Genomic DNA, 20498 nt, shown 5'->3' with positions numbered 1-20498 from the left:
GTCGGAGCCTGGGCCAGAGGTAGTGGGCGGTTGGACCGAGGTTCGAAGGAAAAGAGGAAAGAATAAGAAGATTTCGGATAAAGGCAAGGAGGCAGAGGTCACCCTTCCTGCAGCAGCACTCCAGAGACCTGACAGGCAGATGCCCCAGGGACCTGGGAGAGCTTCTTCTTCGACGGCAGCCCGCCCTCCACAGCCTCAGATCCTCCTCTCTCCCACCCCCCCGCCTTCTCCCCAGTTTCCCCCCCCTTCGCCCGCCCCGCAGTTTCAGCCCCCGCCTCCTTTTCCTCAGTCCCCTCCCCCTCCCCCTCCTCCTCAGCCCCAGTTCCAGATGCATCCCCATCCCCCTCCCCCCCCTGCTCCCCTCGCCCCTCCTACAGAGTTAGCTGCACCGTCGCCTTCCCAGCCGAGTGCAGCCTCCGCTCCACCTCCTCCACCTTCTCCGCCAGTCGCCTCCGTGGAGCCCGAGTCGCCTATCCCGCAGCCTCCTCCCCCTCCCCCCCCGATTGCAGGACACCCGGAGTCTGTACCACCAGTGGAGCAGGTTTCCCTTCCCGCTAGCCCCTCAGTGGCAGACTCAGCTGGGTCTCAGCTCCAGGAGAGAGAGCTCCCTCGAGACTTTTACAGATCTGGCCCCTGGGACTACCTGGATGTGGCCGACCTTGGGACCTTCCCGGCTTGTCTCGACATTAGTATCTTCATGCTCCGCAAAGGGGCGGATGGGAAGATTGCTGCCTTGGCTCCCAGGGATGGCCCTAGCTTCGCCTTCACGTTCCTCAGCGATGGCACCGAGACCTGGACAGACGACTCGGTGTGGGAGGCTCTCAGAGAGCAGACACACGCCCAGATTTGCTCCTGGATAGGCCCGTCCGGTGGGCAGCTCCTCGAGACTCAGTGGTCCGAGGGCGATGTGCGCTTGCGGTGGCGTTGCGCTGCCAAACGTTTCCGATTGATCGTGATCCTCAGACCCCCCCTGGCATGGCCTCTTCCCCAGGATGTCAGAGCTTGGTCCCAACAGAAACTCCGAACCTTCTACGGGATGACCACTTCAGAGATCTCGAGCTGGCTCGAGAAAGCATTTGCTCATGGCACTAGAGGCCTCTCGCCATTGCTGAAGGTGTTGAAGAACGGGCAGGACGACCCCGTCTCCCCCTCCAAACCTTCTCACAAGCGGCAGCGCCTCCACTCCGATATGTCTGATTCTTCTTCGACTTCGACTGCGAGCAGACAGCTGTTCGCAGCCCCCCATCCCTCTCCATGAGCCTACACCTCGTATCCTGGAATGTGAACGGGTTTCACTCTTCGAGCACCCGTGGTCCCAGGAAGCTCATTTTGCGTCAGGAACTTCAGCCTGCAGTGATTGGTCGATTGGATGTACTGCTGCTCCAGGAGCACAAGCTTTCTGCGGCTCATGCCCGTAGCTGCGGGAAGGTTCTCCCTGGACGCTCCTACACTTATTGGGAGCCTTCGATCGGCGCACAGGGGAGGAGCGGGGGGGTCTGTACCTCCGTGTGCGAGCAGTTAGCTCAGTTAGTTTTTGGTCACGGCACATTGATCCCAGGCCGAGCCCTTTGGGTAGGCCTGAATTTGGAGGGATCCAAGATAGGAATCCTCAACATTTATGCTCCCACAGACCTCCGATGCAGAGCCACCTTCTGGAGGACACTTACAGGAATTCTTCCAGACATGGATTCCTGGATTGTTGGAGGAGACTTCAACAACCTGGAGACCTTGGAGGACCAGCAGGGTAGAGATCCGGAGTTCACAGGTATGGCTCAGGCAGAGCAGTCAGCTTGGGACTCTTTCATCTTCGCGACAGGAGGGAGGGACAGTTGGAGAGACCCGTCCTTCCGGCGTTGGCACGGAAGCCTGGACTTCTCTTGGGGCTTCCGCAGGGAAGGAGGCAGACTCCTGGAGCGGCTTGATAGGTTTTATGTCAGTGATTGGGCCATTAGCAGAGGTGGCCAGGCGGGCATTGTTCCAGGGACGACACTCTCTGACCATGCGCCTGTGCTCCTTTCATTAGATTCGGCAGCCCAGACTCTCCCCCCCCGATCATGCAGGATTCTCGATTCCATCTTCTCGAGGGTGGACGTCCGTAGCAGCATTTGCAGTCTTTGGGACAGAGACTGGGGGGAGGGCGTGGATCTGGTAGACTCGGTCGCGCAGGCTCTGCAGGAGTCCAGCCAGATCTGCCAGCTCGCAGCCCTACAGGTTCGACAGGATTGGTGGGGCAGAGAGAGAGCTCTTCGGAGGGACCTCGCCTCCATTCAGCGACTTCAGCAGTCTTCCCCGGGCTCGGAGGAGCTTCGGATCCAGGCCCTTCGAGCCAGAGCCCTCTTGGAGGAGACCCTCCAGCGTCGCTCCGAGTTCTCCTATCACGCCTCTCTCTCCTTCTGGGCCCGGAAGGGTGACCGGATGTGCAGGGAGTTCTTCAGGACACACGGCCAGAGAGCTGCAGGTGATCAGCTACGGAGTCTCAGGACAGCGGATGGTCACATTGTTACGGACCCGGGGGAGGTCCTGGGGTTGGCCACTGACTTCTACAGGACCCTCTTCCAGCAGGAGCCACTTGCCCCTCGTGCTAGTCGTGACCGTGAGGAGGTGTGGAGGCACATTCCATCCCTGGTCCAGCCTAGCATGCAGGCGACGTTGTTGGCGCCGTTCACCTCGGATGAGATGTTGGAGGCCTTGATGGCTATTGATGGGCAGAAATGCCCAGGTGAGGATGGGCTATCCCGAGCTTTCTTCACCTCCTTCTGGGACCAGATCCATCAGCCCCTCCTTGCAGCTCTGCAGGGGATTTTCAGCAGCGGTCAGATGCCAGAGAGCCTTTCCTCGGGACTGATTTGCCTCATCCCGAAGGGAGGAGATAGACAGGAGATTCGCCAGTGGCGTCCGATCACTCTCCTTACCACTGCCTACAAAATCCTCGCCAAGATGATCAGTGCCAGAGTTCGACCTCTACTTCCAGACCTCGTCCATGACACTCAGACAGGCTTTGTCCAGGATCGCAGTATCCTGGATAATGTCTTCACCTTTTCAGAGGCGGCGGAGTGGGCTCAGTACAGCGGATCACACCTTGCCATTTTACTTCTCGACTTCGAGAAGGCCTACGATCGCATGGATTGGTCCTTTTTGGAGGGGACTCTGGAGCGGCTAGGTTTCCCGGCAGGCTGGATTCAGGGTATCTCAGCTTTGTACAGGACAGCGTCTAGCAGAGTCATCATTGGAGGCAGGATGGGTGAGCGATTCAGCTTGGAGAGATCAGTACGTCAGGGCTGTCCCCTGGCTCCTTATCTGTTTCTCTTCTTCGCCGAGGCCATGACTTACTACCTTCGGGCGAGGTCCACAGGGCTCAGGGGTGTTCGCCTTCCACTCTGGGAGGACACGGAGCTTCTGGACTCAGAGTACGCAGATGATACAGCCCTTTATGTCCAGGACGATGAGAGGATGCTAGAGAGGGTGCGGATGGCCCTGGAGGTTTTCTGCTCGGCCGCTGGTGCGAAAATCAACTGGAACAAATCAGTTGGTTTTCTCATAGACCCGGGGGCGTGTTCTCAGTGGGGGCGATTTCTGGGCTTCAGATGGATTCCACGTGGACAGACAGCTAGATACCTTGGCTTCCAGGTTGGCCTAGACATTACGCCAGCTCAGCAGTTTCTCCCGGTGCTAGATTCCATCCGACGGAAGCTGGCTTTCTGGAGCACTGCTAAGCTTTCCCTTGCAGGTCGTGCTTTAGTAGTTAACCAGGTCCTTCTAGCCACGGCTTGGTATGTGGATTCCTGTTGGTGCTTCTCGAGATCCAGCGTGGCACAGCTCAGGAGGTTGGTTCGGAACTTTCTTTGGTCTGGGGAGGATGGGCATAGAGATACCAGAGCCAGGGTTGCTTGGCAGACAGTCATTCTTCCGCAGGCTGAGGGTGGTCTGGGGGTCATTGATCCAGAGCTTCAGAGTCAGGCCTTGTTAGGCAAGCTTATCATCCGCGGTTTGACCCCAGGGGGGCAGACGTGGAAGATGTTACTTCAGCAGGGAGTCGGCTCTTGTGTCCCGCGCCGAGGTGGAGAGTGGCTACCGTCCTTCAGGTGGATCTTCACTTCCGCCCCACTCACTCAGCCCCGCTCCCCACTCGTTCGTAGCCTCCTCATGGTTTGGAGGCGGCTCCGTCTCAGTCTCATTCAGTCCCAGCCCAGCTGTCAGGAGGAGATCGATCGCAGCCGCTCGTCTGGAATGGGCAGGTCAGAGACGCCGAGGGCCTTCAGTTGGGGGAGAGATCACATATCAGGTGGGACGGCTGGATGAGGGGGCCAGCCCGGTCCCTTCGAGTTTGGAGGGATACGTACAGACATCTGGAGATGGCCGATCTTGCAGACGCAGCTGGAGGTGCACGCGGAGTCCAGGCGAGATGCACGGAGATCGACGGTGCGATCCCAGCCGCTTGGTTGGCTCCACCTGAGCCTCAGGTCCTCATGCCTGGAGACACCCACTGGCTGGGACACTTCACCCCCCGTGGCATCCCACTGGTGGTCGCAGGACGTTTGGATGACTCCTCTATCGCCTTCTTCGCGGTTTCAGGGGATGGACGACTCAGGAGAGAGGATGCGCTCATCGACCCCCTACTCCCGTGGCAGAGGATTAGGGTCGTAGGCCTTCTGGGGAAGGTCTGGCATACCGACCCTAGTATCGAGCAGGACCAGTTGCAGCTTTGGCGTCTTTGGCTCTGGGAGGGGCGGGCCTTGTCAGAGCTTGAGTGGGACCCAGGAGAGTGGTGGTGGCCAGAGATTGTGACAGGACAGGGGCCGACTTCCTTCTTCGCTTACAGCACGACTCTGGGCAGGCGAGTTCTCGGGAGGATGCAGAGCCGCCCCCCCACCCAGTGTCCTAGCTGGTACGCACAGGGTATTTCCAGGTTCTTTTTGCAGGCATTCTGGAAGGCCTTGTGGGAGAGTTGGCGGCCGCGGAAGATCTCATACTTCCTGTGGCTTCTTACCCACAAAGGTCTTCCAGTGGGGAGCTGGTTGAGGCAGATAGGCCAGGACGGTTGCTGTCAGATTTGCCATGCGGATGAGGAGTCACCAAAACACTGCCTGTGGAGCTGCACGCGCGCCCAGGAAGTGTGGAGGTGGACTTTCGGGCTTCTTACTCGTGCAGCACCAGAGCTAGGAGTGATCACTTGGGGCGCGTTCTGTTGGTGCAGCACCGCACCTGGTCTTCATCACTTGTTCGAGGCATGCCAGCAGGACCCCACTTTCCTTATCACACAGGGGACGTGGGGGCCGCTCGAGGGTATCCCACAGCACCTAGCAGAGGCTGATACAGGAGTTCGGGAGAGGCAGCCAGTCTGGGAGATTATCAGCAGCATTACAGGATGGCACATCTGGACCTCGCGCTGCGCGCAGATCCTCGGTGGCACCTCCTTATCGACTGCCCAGATCATGGCGGAGATTTGGAGTGAGATTATTCATACCCTCAGAGGCCAGTGGGACCAGATTCAGGGAGACTCCCGGGCTGGTCAGGAGAAGCGGAGACGCTTCCTCCAGGCTTGGGACACACAGAGCCTCTTCTTCGAGCAGACTACGCAGGGCCTTCGGTGGCACTACTCACCACCCCGATGGCTGTTCATTCACACTCAGCATATCCCTCTGTGAGAGTATGATTTATTATGCTACCTTTTGGGCTGCGTCCGGTTTGTGAACGCAGCCCGTCAGCTATAAGCTGACCTCTTGTATCTTGTTCTCGAAGTAATATAATTAGCACTGTTTTTTCGGCAAAAAAAAAAAAACAATATTCCAAAGGTGGGCATTGCTTTTTTCCCTCTAGTAGTATCAAAACGGCACCTATCCTCAAGTGAAAGGGATGGCTCATTAGTAGAAAATTTGTATAACTTGGAGACATCTATATCTAGATTTGAATTCATGATCACATGTGAGACATGCATGATGCACTTTGTTGAGAGACATATAGAAGTTTTCTAAACACATAATTAAGAAGTATACTTAACAACATAATACCCAGATATAATGAGAGAATAAGATAATCAAGAATTGTCAGGTTAGTATGACATGTAGTATGAACCTTTGAATAGTGGTGGAAGATCTTAAAATATCAAACATTTTAATACACCTAATGCCCACAACCATTCATGATCCTCTTCTACAACCATGGCAATGCAACCCATCAAGATTGGAAAGAGAACCTACTTTGACCTTTTGTTTCCAAAGGGTTTTTGCTATTATATAATTTTGATTTCAATGTCATAGCCCTTGAGAAACTAGACATAGATGTATCACATGCTTTCATGGATTAGACTCGATGCCCTAATCATGCACATTTGTAGGTAAGACCTCAACATTAGGCTGCTCCATCTACATCAACTCCATAGGCTAATTCTAGAATATAAAACCCTCACATGTATTCATGAATCCGACTCCATTTATTGCCACAACACATGATGCAGTAGGAGTTTAATAAAGACCATGTATATTTGTAGATATGTCCTTAGTATGAGGCTCTCACATTTCTAATATGATGTACAGATACATGCCCTAGTCCCCATCAAACTCTTTTGGTGATTTTGATTCTAGCATCCATCACTGATGTATCATGTATCTCAAGATTAGTATAGCTATACCATAGTGCATACTACTTGAAATCAGTTATACCATAATGCATAGTACTTGCACTCATCTATCATGATTTAGCTAACACAAGTACATTAATGCATCGATGCAATCCTTCGCCATTGTAGTGGACATTATTAGACTTAGCCATAGAGCAACCATGGAACCTTAGTGCTCCAACATGCACTTATGGTTTTAGTATATAGTCTGTATTTGATGCAAATTATTGGTTATATCCAAGACTTCAAATCCATCTAGAGAAGAACATTCGATAGATCACATGTCTCAAGAACAATCCATGGATTTTAAGCTATATTTTAGACTTCTACGCTTCTTATTATCAACTCCTTATTGATCCTATGATAGATGCTACATCTAATATCAAAAAATGTTTAGCCATATCACTTTGACAAGCTACCATGCCTTGTTAGTTTTTTGGCCCCCTTAATAAAGCATAGCACCATACTTGCACGTTTGGCCCTACTTTTACTACATAGTTCTATCCACAAAATGGCATGCAATCTTCTTTAATTATGCATCATCTAATAGATGTTACTTTGCTTCAGCATGCCTTAGGTACTATTGTTAGTTATTTTGGGTGGTATCACAACCTTATGAGCCACATCCTCTTAGTTGTAATAAATTTCACTTTCTTAGCTTTGCCTCATTATATGAGTAATGGGGTTGGTCAAACTAATCAGCTTCACATACGGATGCATCTTTTATAGGTCAACTTTCTAGTCCATAGAGACTTATGACACATTTAGTTTTGATATTTTTAGCCTTGGCTTAGCCATTTGTAGCATGCAATCATACACGCAATCATTCATGGAGTCACGCATGCAATCATCAATTAATTGGCTAGTATTTGATCCACAAGGACTTCCTTCTTTTTGGCATACTTCCTATTCTCTTCAACCTATTTTTTGGGTTTTGTTCCCAAACGTAAAGTATTGTCTACAACTTAAGAGGGGGAAACAAGTTGTACTCGTTGTATAAACTTCTACTATGGTAACTATGGTTGCACATGCACATAATACTATGATATTTTTAGTGTTTATAAAGTTTTTCTTGCTATCATATGAACCAAAAAATCCAAACAGATCTTATACATGCACCACCTACTTATCCAATGTGATTTAAGAGGGGGTGTTAATGATGAGGCACATTACACCATAGAGATACGGTATAGGCTGAAACCCTAGCCCTAATCCTAAGGGCAAGGATGCATACATTCATCATCCATTGAACAACATGCTATATAGCTAGTCATATCTTATGCACCTCTCTCTCTCTCTCTCTCTCTCTCTCTCTCAAATTGAGAACCTCCAAAGGGAGAATCAAGAACTGAAAGTGCAGATGGTTACTGTAGTCAAGTGGCTAGCCACACTAGAGACCCAACTAGAGAAGCAATCTAGCCAAGAACACATTCAGGAAGCAATACACCAATGTGTGAGTGATCCCCCTTCACATGTTATTTCTAAACTTGATAATCTGAATTCGCATGAGATCAAATCCAAACTTGACAAACATGTGGATTTATCATTTAAGAGAAAGCTAGGGAAAAACTTGCACTTAATTTGCAGACTGGGGGTTTGTCGGAGAATTGGCGAAGCAAGGACTTCAAAGTTCTTTTACTATTTGAACAATGCCCTGAGAGTAGAGCGAACGTCATGCCCATGATCTCTTGGGACACTACAATAGTTGAGGCATTCCAACGCTCACCACAAAATCATGCCATCGTCTTATTCAAGACATGAGAGGACAGGTTGGCAATCCTTCGCCAAACAAAAGCCTTGAAAGGAACCCAAACATGGATAGCACCAAATCTTACTCCTCAACAGCTTAAGATGAAGGCTAATGAACTTCAAAAAGTATGAGAAGCTTGAAATAATGGCAATTGGATAGTGTATCATGAAGGCATTATAATCATTCAAGATTTCAAATCAGCTAAGGCACCAATGTAGATGTGGCGACACTCAGTCCATAACTGATCTAATACATAAGTTTTTTGAGACACTAGGATGGACATGGTCCTTAACTGGCAATTTGGTTTTGATGGACTCTCAGTCCTTAACTGATTTGGTTTCTTGAGTCTCATAGAACTTTCAGTCTTTTGTAGACTTTAATATACTTTCTTTCTTTCTTTCTTTCTCTCTCTCTTCTACTGCCCGGAGATCCTCTAAGAAATGACTCATTATTAATGTCATATAGTGATGGGTCTAGTGCAACTCCATTATCTATGCATTTTCACTTTTAAATTATGATATTTACATTAAAAAGACAATTGTTATAAGGTGTGGTATGTAGTAGTGGTCATTGCCTTGAGAAAGCAAAAGTATCAATACATAATGTCTACACTCCTCCTCTCTCATTGAACCCTAAAATGATGCATAATGCACATGAAACTTAACACATGGCACACTATTACAAGGACATGACAAGACCCTCAATGCTTTTGTCTAACATCAATCTCCAAATCCTTATCTGAGAAAGGGTGAATGGACCCTTGCAAAGGCAACACTTCTCATTCTCCTCTTATGTTTACTATGTCAAATAAGGGCTAAGAGAGTACTTTGTAGCAATCCCCTTTATTACACCTAGGTTTTTTCATGCAATGATCATATGGTAATGTGATCACATGATCATGGTTATTATGACACCAAAAAAATTCATGATCACGTTGGTATTCATGGTGACTAATAATTATAAAGGTGACCTACCCATGCAAAAGGATGTCCTTTTTCTTGGGATTTTGTGAGCTCTTATGCTAGTTATATATTTTGGGATTGGCTAACTCCAAGAAAGATAACAGAGTATAGCAGATGTGTAGACCTATAGTCAAAAAAAAGTGTGTGGGATTTTTCCTTCTCAACATTTGTAAGAACTTTGATACAAGCAAACTCTTATATATTTCCCCAGCTTAATCCCCATTGATATATTCCAACATCTCTCATCTCCCTTGTCCAGCTATTATTTGTATCTCCATTTGCTATTTAAGTGCATTTTGGGGTCATCTTTTTCTTTCGGTTCGTAAGTTTGATCATATGCTTTAGCCTATTCTTTGAAAATGGATTCATGTAGTATTCTAAGAATGGAGTACATATTCAACATCTACACATTTAGTTGGAAAATTATCAAATTACTTGAAAATTTTTCATAAGTTGGATTTTGTGTTATTGTAATATTTAAAACCATGCTAGGGCTACATACAAAAATGAAAATTGTTTTTGAAATTCAAACTATTATAGAAGGGTATGCTTGCAAATTTGTTTTATAGAAGGCTATTAGAGAAGGCTATGCTTGCAAATTTGTTTTATATACAAGGTTGTGCTTGCAACATGCCTAGCTCATAATGTATCAATCTTCCCATCTTTGCTCTACTCGCTATATATTTTTAGGATTCTATCTATCCAAATACATAGTCATATCGGTTATCGATGAGACCCTTGAACCTGTCATCTTCAATATCGTGACGATATCACCACCTAATCCAATATCGTCACTCCTATTCCACTCCTATTGATGGTGGCCTTATATCATCTTATTCTCTCTGTTCGGTTGTTGTTGCGATCTCCATGCTTGGGCAATATCCCTCTCCCTTCACCTCTTGTATCTATATCATGGATGTTAAGTTTCGATATAATAAACTTGACTATTCTAGTTAAACTCAAGCATGTGAAATAAATTCTTGAAAAGGCCATTATAGGTGATACTAATTCATGTAAAGAAATATATAGAGCCAAAGAAAAAATGTGATTGGTTTAGATATGGCATACCTCCATGAAAGGCTTCGTGCCTCTCTCTCATAGCCTCGCTTGAAAAGCAAAAGATCCTAGTAGGGTAGCCTACTCCACCTCCTCTTAGATGGGATGTCATCCATCATCCTTTGCCTATGATTCAATTAGCTTTAAAATGAATATAAATGAAGTAATTAAACACAAAATATAAAACAATACTTAAATACTTAAAAATTAAGCAACAAAGATATGCCTTTCTCCTTTGGCCAAATGTGTCACGAATCCCTTTTTCTTTCTTATTTCATTGCATTCATTTGGAATGCCCATGTCTACATTTTTCAAAAGTGTGAAAAATAGCCAATGATGTTTTTTTAAATAACAAGATCTATGATGTGAGAAAAATGCATATGTGATACTTGGAAAAATAATCTTAGTGAATCTGTACTAAATTATATATTTTAGATCTCATCTCTTTTTAAAGGATACTCCATGAGGCCATTAATGCACTCAAAGTTCTATTGGGCTTCTTTGTACATGGATTTTTCTTGCATTTGATCATAATGTAAAACTTTTAAATTGTTAAGATACTTGATGGATTAAAAGAATATTTGCATACAAGACATTCATATAAATCCTTTTTTCATAATGTTTTTCAAGTTACAAGAAAAATGCCAATATAGATCAATGTTCTAAGTAGAGGGATATGGATCGTAGTTGAAGTGGCATCCTTACTCATGTTCTAACCCTTCCATATGGATGGGCCAATGTGTGCATTGAATAGGTGGATTGGGCATAGCGTGCTTGTGAGGTAGTAATTATGTAATATTCAAAGTAGTCAAGTGAATGTGACACTTTAAGGAAGATCATTACGTGCTCATCTATCTTATTATCAGTTGAACCATGATTCTGATCCTATGTTTTCACATAAGTACATGTGCTCTTTCCCATGTAGGAGATGGATTTGGGGACAAGTCATCATGTACGCCATCACCACCACCTATACATGTGTGCCCTTTGACTATGTTCCCCAATCATCACCATCATCAACATCAAAGGATTCTCCATGAGATAGTCAACATAAATTTGAGGAGGAGGTCACCTGTTGATTTGTGGATTGCAAAGGTCTACTCTAGTGTACTTTTGAGCATGTGCTAAGCATGAGGTCATTTGGCAAACTGTAAAGGGAATTTGATATCAATGTGTCACATATGGTTGGGGAAAACAGAGTAGAAAATGCATCCAAGGATGGCCACAAAGCTTTTGATCAAGTATATTGTGATGTGAAGTCACAAACTGGGAAGTCATTAGATGATGATGAAGTGCAACTTAGTCATGCAAGTGGTGAAATGCCATTAAAAGTTAAGCTAAGAATTGGTATAGCTACTAATCCTAAGGCATTTGACATCTTAGTATTGGTACAAGTTACTAATTATAAGGCACATAACACCTTAGAATTAGTACAAGTTACTAATTTTAAGATCTCAATTAACAAGGGTGATGTTGAAGTAGGAAGGAAGCGAATGCCAAAAATAAAGTTGGGTTGAATGAGAGTAAAAAAATGAATATATGAAAGAAAAGTGTGGGGCTTAGGCATAGATGATCTAGACTCAAAACATCCAAAAGAAAGCAACACAGCTCAATAATTTAATAGAGGAGAAGATGAGATTTTTAGAGAAAGCTCATCTAAAGCTTGTAAAAGGTGGTGATAAGAGAAATGAAAAGATTGAGAAAAGAGCTTTAAAGCAAGCCAAGGTAAAGATAGTTGAGGTAGAAGCCAAGAATGTTGCAGCTTCAAAGAAAATGAGTCAGTTGCAATTGCAAGTGTATTGCAGCTTTAGAGAAAATGAGACAGATCCAACAACATTTTCTCTCATTTGCATATACTATGAAGGCAAAGTGTGATGTGTCCAGGGAAGGGAACGTTCCTTTGGTCTTATAATTTTTAGAGAGGAGGCATACCAACTTTAACCCACACAAACATGTGGTTTTGCATTTGGCATATATCACTTTGCATGCTAAATGCAAAATTATTTCCAATTATATGACACAACAATATCTACTCTCAATTTTCAATACTTAACTTCAAGCTCACTTTCACAAAATGTTGCTAAATGCAAATTGCTTTGTGCCCAAGGCACAGGCCCAATGAAGGGCACATTCGTTGATCTTATAATTTTTAGAGAGGAAGCATGTCAACTCTCTCCCTACACAAACATGTGGTTATGTGCTAAATGCAAACTGCAATGTGTGGGATGTAAAATGCTTTCTAATTAGGGATTAAAAAGTACAGTAAAAAAAACATAATATGTAAATTTTGATTAAAAACTGTGTCTTCCTGCTCTAAATACAAAAACACATTTTTTTCAATTGACCTATTGACCAGCCAAATACCGCACGGTATACACAAATACCATATGGTATATTTTTGAGCTTACTATTAAGTAAATAAAATTATGGCATGATATTTTAAACACCACGTAGTAAATTAGTATATCATACGATAGATTTAGAAGCACCACATGGCACAAGTAGGGCCATTAAGATATCGTACTATAACTCTTTCCACTCCCGACCCTTTGCACTTCCCGATCTATCTTTAAGGATCCATTAAGAAGTGCTTACTCATTCTAATACCTGAATCTATGTACTCTTTTGTGGTAGATATTACATCTCCACTTCGTGGGACTTAAGTGCGTAACATAATTATGTGCCTTTGCAAGGTTTTGCCCTCATTTCTTTGGAGCCATGTTCTTCTCTATATACACATATAAACAATTCAATAATGTGCATAAGTTTCAAATTCATTTTGTCACTCATCAAGTTTCCTATCTATGTTGTGACATGACATGAACAATGTGAGTTATGGGTTATCAATTAACTTGCTTCATTGTTTGAATTTGTTTCTCAATAAGTCTTACATTGAAATGATAATTTCACTTAGCATTATTCAAACAACATTATGTAAGTGAGCTAGACCTCGAGAAAGAGCAACCATCCAATCGCCTTGCCTCATCACGACATAATTTGATGATTATAGACATGGTAATCTACCTATGAAAATAGGTGTGGGATGACGAATTTCCTTTTCCCATGTCTCTCTCTCTCTCTCTCTCTCTCTCTCTCTCAAGCATGTATCTGCACTCGTAGCATCATGCTTTGCATACGAATGTTGGTATTTCACACACACTAGTTCATTAGCTAGCAATACTTACATCAATGTGGTAGTTCTCTCATGCATAATGACTACCTTCCAACCATAATGACACAACAACTATTTCAAAGATTTGAAAGTATTTCGATAGGCATCATAGACTGGGGGATGGCCATGGACTTCTTGGAGAGTCAAAAGGCATTCAAGCATTTGAAGTAGCAGTCTTTGGAGATAGATGCTGACTTTGCTGAGAGAGTTTGTAGGAAAGAGGAAGAGCATGGATGGAAAAAGTGGCTTGAACCCGAGCTACAAGAAGTAGCCTTAAGAGGCAAATATACATGCCATGTAGATACCTATGCATTGGGATGGATCATTGTTGATATGATTCAATTTTTTGAAGATGCTTGGGGTTATCTTGAGAATGATCAGATAATGCCTCCCTCTCATGTCATTAATGCCATTAAGCATCATGCACATGAACAAATGATGCATTGCGTTGCCGATTAGAGAAAGCCACCTGCAGAGACTAGTGATATCTTAAAGAGAGTAGAATGTGAGGGAGAATTGGTATGAGGCCTATGGAAGAGATGATTCTTGCCCTTAGGCTTGCAACATAAGCCACATTTTTTGCCTTGTAATATTTTTGGGATGCCATGTGTCTATCAAACTTATCATAGTAAAATTCTTGTTCAAAAACAAAATTATTGAGCTTGAAAGCATTTATAATTTGAAAAGATGCCATTTATGTTATATGGATGTATAGCCATTTATATTATGGAAAGGTTGCAACATTTGAGAGCATTTATCCAAGATTGCCACATGTACATTTTGTTAAATTAAAGTAATTTTGTTATAACTTATTTTGCATAGCATATATAACAATTTCCATCTTACATGGGATATGTAACATCTTCATCTTTCATCGAGCATATTGCATGTGACATTTGCATCTTGTGTCCTACCTCACACATCGATGCCTCACAAATGTTGAACTTGATGCATGCAGACTTTGCATACTGTTGCACACCGGCATTCATCTATACTATACTATCCAAACTACACTTACAACTTTCCTGTGAGAATGTCACAAGGAGAGGGTACTCCTCCTCTGGCACAGGGAGGAGGAAGGTTCCAAAAGAGCAGGCAAGCGTCCATTGACGCAAGAGGAGGTTGAAGAGGAGGCTTGATGTGCCGAGCATCAATGCTTGCAGTAGCTCGCTTGCAATTCGAGCAGCTATGTAGGGTTGCCAACATAGCACTGAGCATGTGCCAGATACTATTGCATGTACATCCGTGTGCGCTCAGCTTGGAGGTCTATATGTTTAATAATTCAAATTTCGTATGCTTCTAATATTAGATGTATCATTTCTTATGTCTTTTGTCAATAAGTATCACATACACAAACTAGCAATCAACACCATGGGTGTGCAATGGAAAGAAGTGAACAAGCTTGTCTCCAAACAAGAGCTTTTGGCAATCTGGCCCTTAGGGGCCAATGAAGAGGAAGCCTTAGGCAGCCAGGCGAGGAGATGTAGAAGAACAATAGAGGGAGATGGAAGCACCCCAACCCAAGCTTTGGACCAACACGAGAGATGGAAGATAACAAATTGCCGAGACAAACGGATTTGGCAAAATGCCAAGTAGATATATATTGAGGTATATGGAAAGGCGCCACACCATAATGAAGTGGCAATGTACTTTGTCGAATTCTTATACGCACACTTCATTAAGGGTATCCAGGTGGACTTATCATCTTATAAGGACAAGCATATGCATGGTTGTACTAAAATGAATCACCCAGTCACAATTGTCCAGGGCATTGGAGGGTGCATGTGGACCACTGGTGTAACAAGTGGCGCAGCTCTATGAAGAGAATGTAGCCCGGTTTGAGCAAGACCAACGTCTAGAAACCGAAAGACTGTAAACTGAGCCGGAGCTACAGAATGATATTATAGCTCTACGTGCCCAATTGAAGAGCCTGGAGGACCTCAACACACAGTTGTGGTAAGAGGCCCATGATGCACGTGCAGCACTGATCAGAGATGCAAGCATGGAGGCGCGGTTAGCTATTTGCCGACATCCATCTTCTCAAACATACATCGTGCAACCCCTTTCCTCCGATAGCCAAGACAATTGTTTGTGCCCAATATGCTAGTGTTTGTTTGATAATTCAATTGGCTATTATTCTCTACCTTGCAGCCACAAATTTCATCTTTATTGTCTAGTAGATTACTTGCCGACTAGATCTATTTGTCCACTTTGTAAAGCCCAACTATGAATGGCATTGTGCATGGTGTTGGGCTTAGGACAACTGTATCTAGGACCATGACTTTCACCTCTTTAAAATGTATACATTCTCTATGATGGAAACATATGACTTTGTTTTAAGTTGTATGTTATTTCAAGTTTATATGGTTGCAATTATGAATGAATAAAGTAATAAGTAATTGAAATTATGATGGTGAGTGGTATGCTAGTTGCCGTGCTCTCTTGAGCAAATGAACCTAGTCAAGAGCACTACAATTGGCATTACCACCCAGAGGCCTCTACGACAGTGACATGGAAGAATCAAGTCTTCAAAGCTAGAACCCTGAGCAAAATACATTTACAATGCATGATGAGACAATACCATACTGCCACCCATCGACAGCATGCACGACGTGATAGAATAAAACTTCTCTCTCTCTCAATTAAAACTTCTAATCACTTTGCACATGCTTCTTCCTCACATCATCGCATAGGCTTCTATTGCATATGATGGTGAGTGGTATGGCAGTTTGCATTCTCTTAAGCAAATGAGCCTGGTCAAGAGCACCACAATTGGCATTACCACCCAGAGGCCTATGCAATGGCAACAAGGAGGAAGAATCAAGCCTTTAAAGCCCAAACCCTAAACACAAGATATTTACAATGCACAACAAGACAATATCATATTGCCACCCATCGACAGCATGTGATGAGACAATACTATGAGAATACTATAAAGTGCAAAATTCTTATCTCACCCTAAACCGCAACCTGCAATCAAAAAACAAGAACACATTCAAAATACAATCAGACATTCAAAACCCACAATCAGCATCATTGCCATCATTGCCACAACTCACGAGTCACTATCCTCATCATGTGAACATCATAATGTGGACTCATCTTTAGACCCATGTGGAAGGCAAATATTATTTCCTTCATCTTCATCCAATTCATCCTCCTCAGATGTTGCACCATCAGTCCCTTCCTCATCCTCTTCTTGTGGTCTGGGATCTGCAACAATGGGACTGCTTCAGGTTGGATAGCATCAGGCGAGATATCCTAGGTCCAATTTGAAAATTTCTCTTCATATCCCACATCTCCTAATGTTTCTAGGATTTTATGATTGGCATAGATGTACACTAACTTCTCAACTGGATCCTTTAGAAGTCTATTTCGTAAAGTACTATGAATGTACTTATAATGACTCCTGCTTCTTTATGAGCCCGAGTTTGAGCATGTATGAGAAAGAACCCTCATTGCAATCGGGCGTAGAAGCTCACACGTGCCACCATTCATCATCCACTATTTCCAAGCAGATGTAGTTTCTGCCAATGCTTGAACATCGCTCGATGCAAATAGCCCCTCCTTGCATCCATACCTCATCCATACTTGGCTAACTCATTACAACACTTTACAAACTCATGGTTTTGGAGATAACACTGTCACATGACCTTATGAAAGTCATGCATAACAATTGGGATCTCTTCGGGCTTCATATTCCACCACTTGGGGTCTAAAAGGTACCCAACACTATGCAATGGATTGTGAGCTTGCTCCCATCGAGGCCTAAACAATTGTCACAATTCCTTGCATTTTGTAGCATTAAATGGTCTTCTCTCATTCTCTTGGCCTAGGTGAGTAGGGGGATTCCTTGCAATAAGAGCTTTTCCAATACTCCAAAAGTGCATCCATGCTTTTTTGATTGTTGGAGCCTTTGAGTCCAAAGCTCTAAGTGCATATAAAATAGGTTTCATAACATTAGCAAAATCCTCAAACCATTTCCATAATGTAGAGGATCCCAATGTTTCTTTCAAGCAATGCATTTTCTCCTTTGTTGCCCTATCAGTCAACTCTGACATCCATCATTCAAATGCATCACAATGAAATGTCTCTATAAGAAAACTCCTATTTTTCACTGGGGATTGGAAAGTGTAGAAGTACGTAGCAAATCTCGTGGTTGCTAGCAATTGCAGCATGGTAGAGCCATCATGAGACATAAAGATTGCTTCGAGACGTTGCTTCGATCGTATTAACTTCGCGATGTCTCGAGCCTTACAAACAATCTCTTTGAACCATGGCACTTGATTATACCAATCTTTGAATGCAAGATTTAAAGTATGCATACAACACACAGATGCATATTGATTGGTATATTCCCTTTGCAATATTCTACCTGCCTTTTTACAACACTTAGCATTATCCATGACAACCTGCACAACCTTTTCAGGGCCTAACTCTCTTATAACCTTTGATAATACACCAGCCATATATGTTCCCGACTTCTTTAGATGTGAGGAATTAATTGATGTGTGGAAGGCCTCCCCACGTGGTGATATAACCATCACATTCAATAAAGCATGGCGTTTTATGCTTGTCCACCCGTATGAGACAATTGTGCATCTGGTGTTATGCAATTGCTTGAAAATGCTACAATTTATGTACTCTTTCTCTTCTACATTTGCCTTGTCTAACAATGACGTACGCAATGTGTGGTAAGAAGGCAGTCCATAGTTAGTGATGCAACTCCATGCAGCTCTCATATCATTGTAACCGACCATACTTAATAGATATCCTAACCGCAAGATTGATCTACCGAGTACATACTGTGCATTCTCCAAATCTTGACTCCAGATGCTCTCAACTATTGTGGGTTGCTTGAAGTTAGGGGTCGCAGTTTTGTCGATCCAGCTTCATGAGCTAGAGACGAGCCATAGGTGGGGATCTATCTTGCATGCTAGTGTCCACACAATGAGTTCTTGCATAGGATCTTGCAGCGCTTGTACTTCTGCCACCGTATATGCTTACAGACTCTACTCCACTTACACCTTAACTTTCCCAAATTGATCTTCTTTGTATTTTTCCAAAAGATTGCAACTTCTCTGTCAAGGTGCAAGCTGCTGTAGCACAATGCTGAATGCTCTTTCTTGAGTCACCAAGCAAGTGACTCCTTATGCGAGGTGCTTCCCCAGATTTTTGTATTCCATAATACTTGCATTTTCACTCAACGTAGTCACGAACATTAATGACAAAGTCCCATTCTGGACCATGCGACTTATGTTTTCCCCCCTGTGCACATGGAATACCTCTTTGAGAGGATTGTGACACCCACATAAATCCTCTCCCTGTATCTTGGTTAACAACCTCACAGGGTGGATCAAGCATTGGGGTAGTGACTATTTTGGCAATGAGATCCTCTTTTGCAACTCCTTGTTCAACCCTGGAAACATTTTCAGGCATATGGATACTGGCATGGGCATGACTCGATGCATCCACAATTTGCCTAGTCACAACTCGTCTTGAAGATTGTGGATGAGGATTTCTAGTTTCATGCATTTCTAATTGTGCATTCATAGTCGCAACACGTGCCCTATTTTTACTCAAATCATTGCCATCTCGTTTCTCCCTTCTCTCCATGCCTTAGGCCCTTAGCTTAAGACTCCTCACTAACAATCGCATTCATTGGCACTCATGATCGTGGTCCACAAGTTCTCTAAAATGCAAGGAGTCGGAGTATAAACCACCCTCAAGAACACACAACAAACACTCGCATCCGCTAGCCCTCGTGTTCATGGTCTACAATTTCTGAAAGATGCAAGGAATCGGAGGAGCAAACCACACCCACAAGTATAATGAATGCTAACTCACTCTCCCCTGATTAGCCTTACAACTATTCAGATCCAAATTGTGGTTCACTTTCTTTCCCAACTTACCAAAGGGTTTATCGCATTATGAATCACAATCGGATCGAATGACGAACTTCTATTGCCATTTCCACCAATATATAGCACCGGGCTGTGCGAGAAATTGCGAATCTGCAACCCATAGTATCGCTGGGACTATACTGCTGATGGTAATATCAAAAATACCGTTGGTAATATAGTAATACTGGCGGTAATATAAACCGACGAGAGGATGAATATTATCGTTGGTAATGTGCTTACTACCGTCGGTTATATAAGTACTACCAGCGGTAGTTTTATCCGATTTCTCAATGATTTTTTTTGGCAAACAATGTGATCATGTTGTTTTCACGCTAGTTTAAAGTGTAATTAACAAACGATAATAACCCCTTAACGCAAACGTGAATGTAATCCTTGTTATCACGTGGTGACCCGCTACAGTTGGTCCCAGTTAAAAATCATTGATAGATCGATTTAAATCACTCCAGGTCGGAAAAAATGTTTTAAATGTTTTAATCATCGGTTTAAAATGTCTGTTTTAAATCCCTCCCAAATCCGTGTTTCTAATTATCTAATAAAACAACATCTACTATCATTTTCAATATTTAATTCTCATTCAATTTCAAGCTCACTTTTGTAAAACACTATGTGTTGGAAGGGCACACTCTTTGGTCTTATAATTTTTAGAGAATAAGCGTGCCAAACTCTACCCTCACATAAAGTGTGGTTATTATGAAATGCAAAATGTTATGTGGAGAATGCAAAATGTTTTACACTCTCATTTTATTAATTGATTTCAACGTCAATTGCTTTTTTATATAAATTGAATAGAACATTCGTACAAATCCTACAATAGAGAACACAATGCTACCTTCTTTCTTGATAGAGCTCTTTGTATAGAGATCTTTAAAATGTGCCTTAAATTAGCATTCAAATTTCACAAAGAAGGTGAGGCCTAAAATACATTAAAGTGTCTCGGTGAATCTCTCCAATGGAGCAAAAAGAGTTACTTTAAGATCATGAAGGATTAAATTAAAGAATCCCAATGGAGCAAAAGTGA

This window comes from Dipteris shenzhenensis, chromosome 12 (genome assembly GCF_047967505.1).
Source record: "Dipteris shenzhenensis isolate YYH24624 ecotype China chromosome 12, Dip_SZ_1.0, whole genome shotgun sequence".
Taxonomy (NCBI): Eukaryota; Viridiplantae; Streptophyta; class Polypodiopsida; order Gleicheniales; family Dipteridaceae; genus Dipteris; species Dipteris shenzhenensis.
This window is presented reverse-complemented; position numbering follows the sequence as displayed.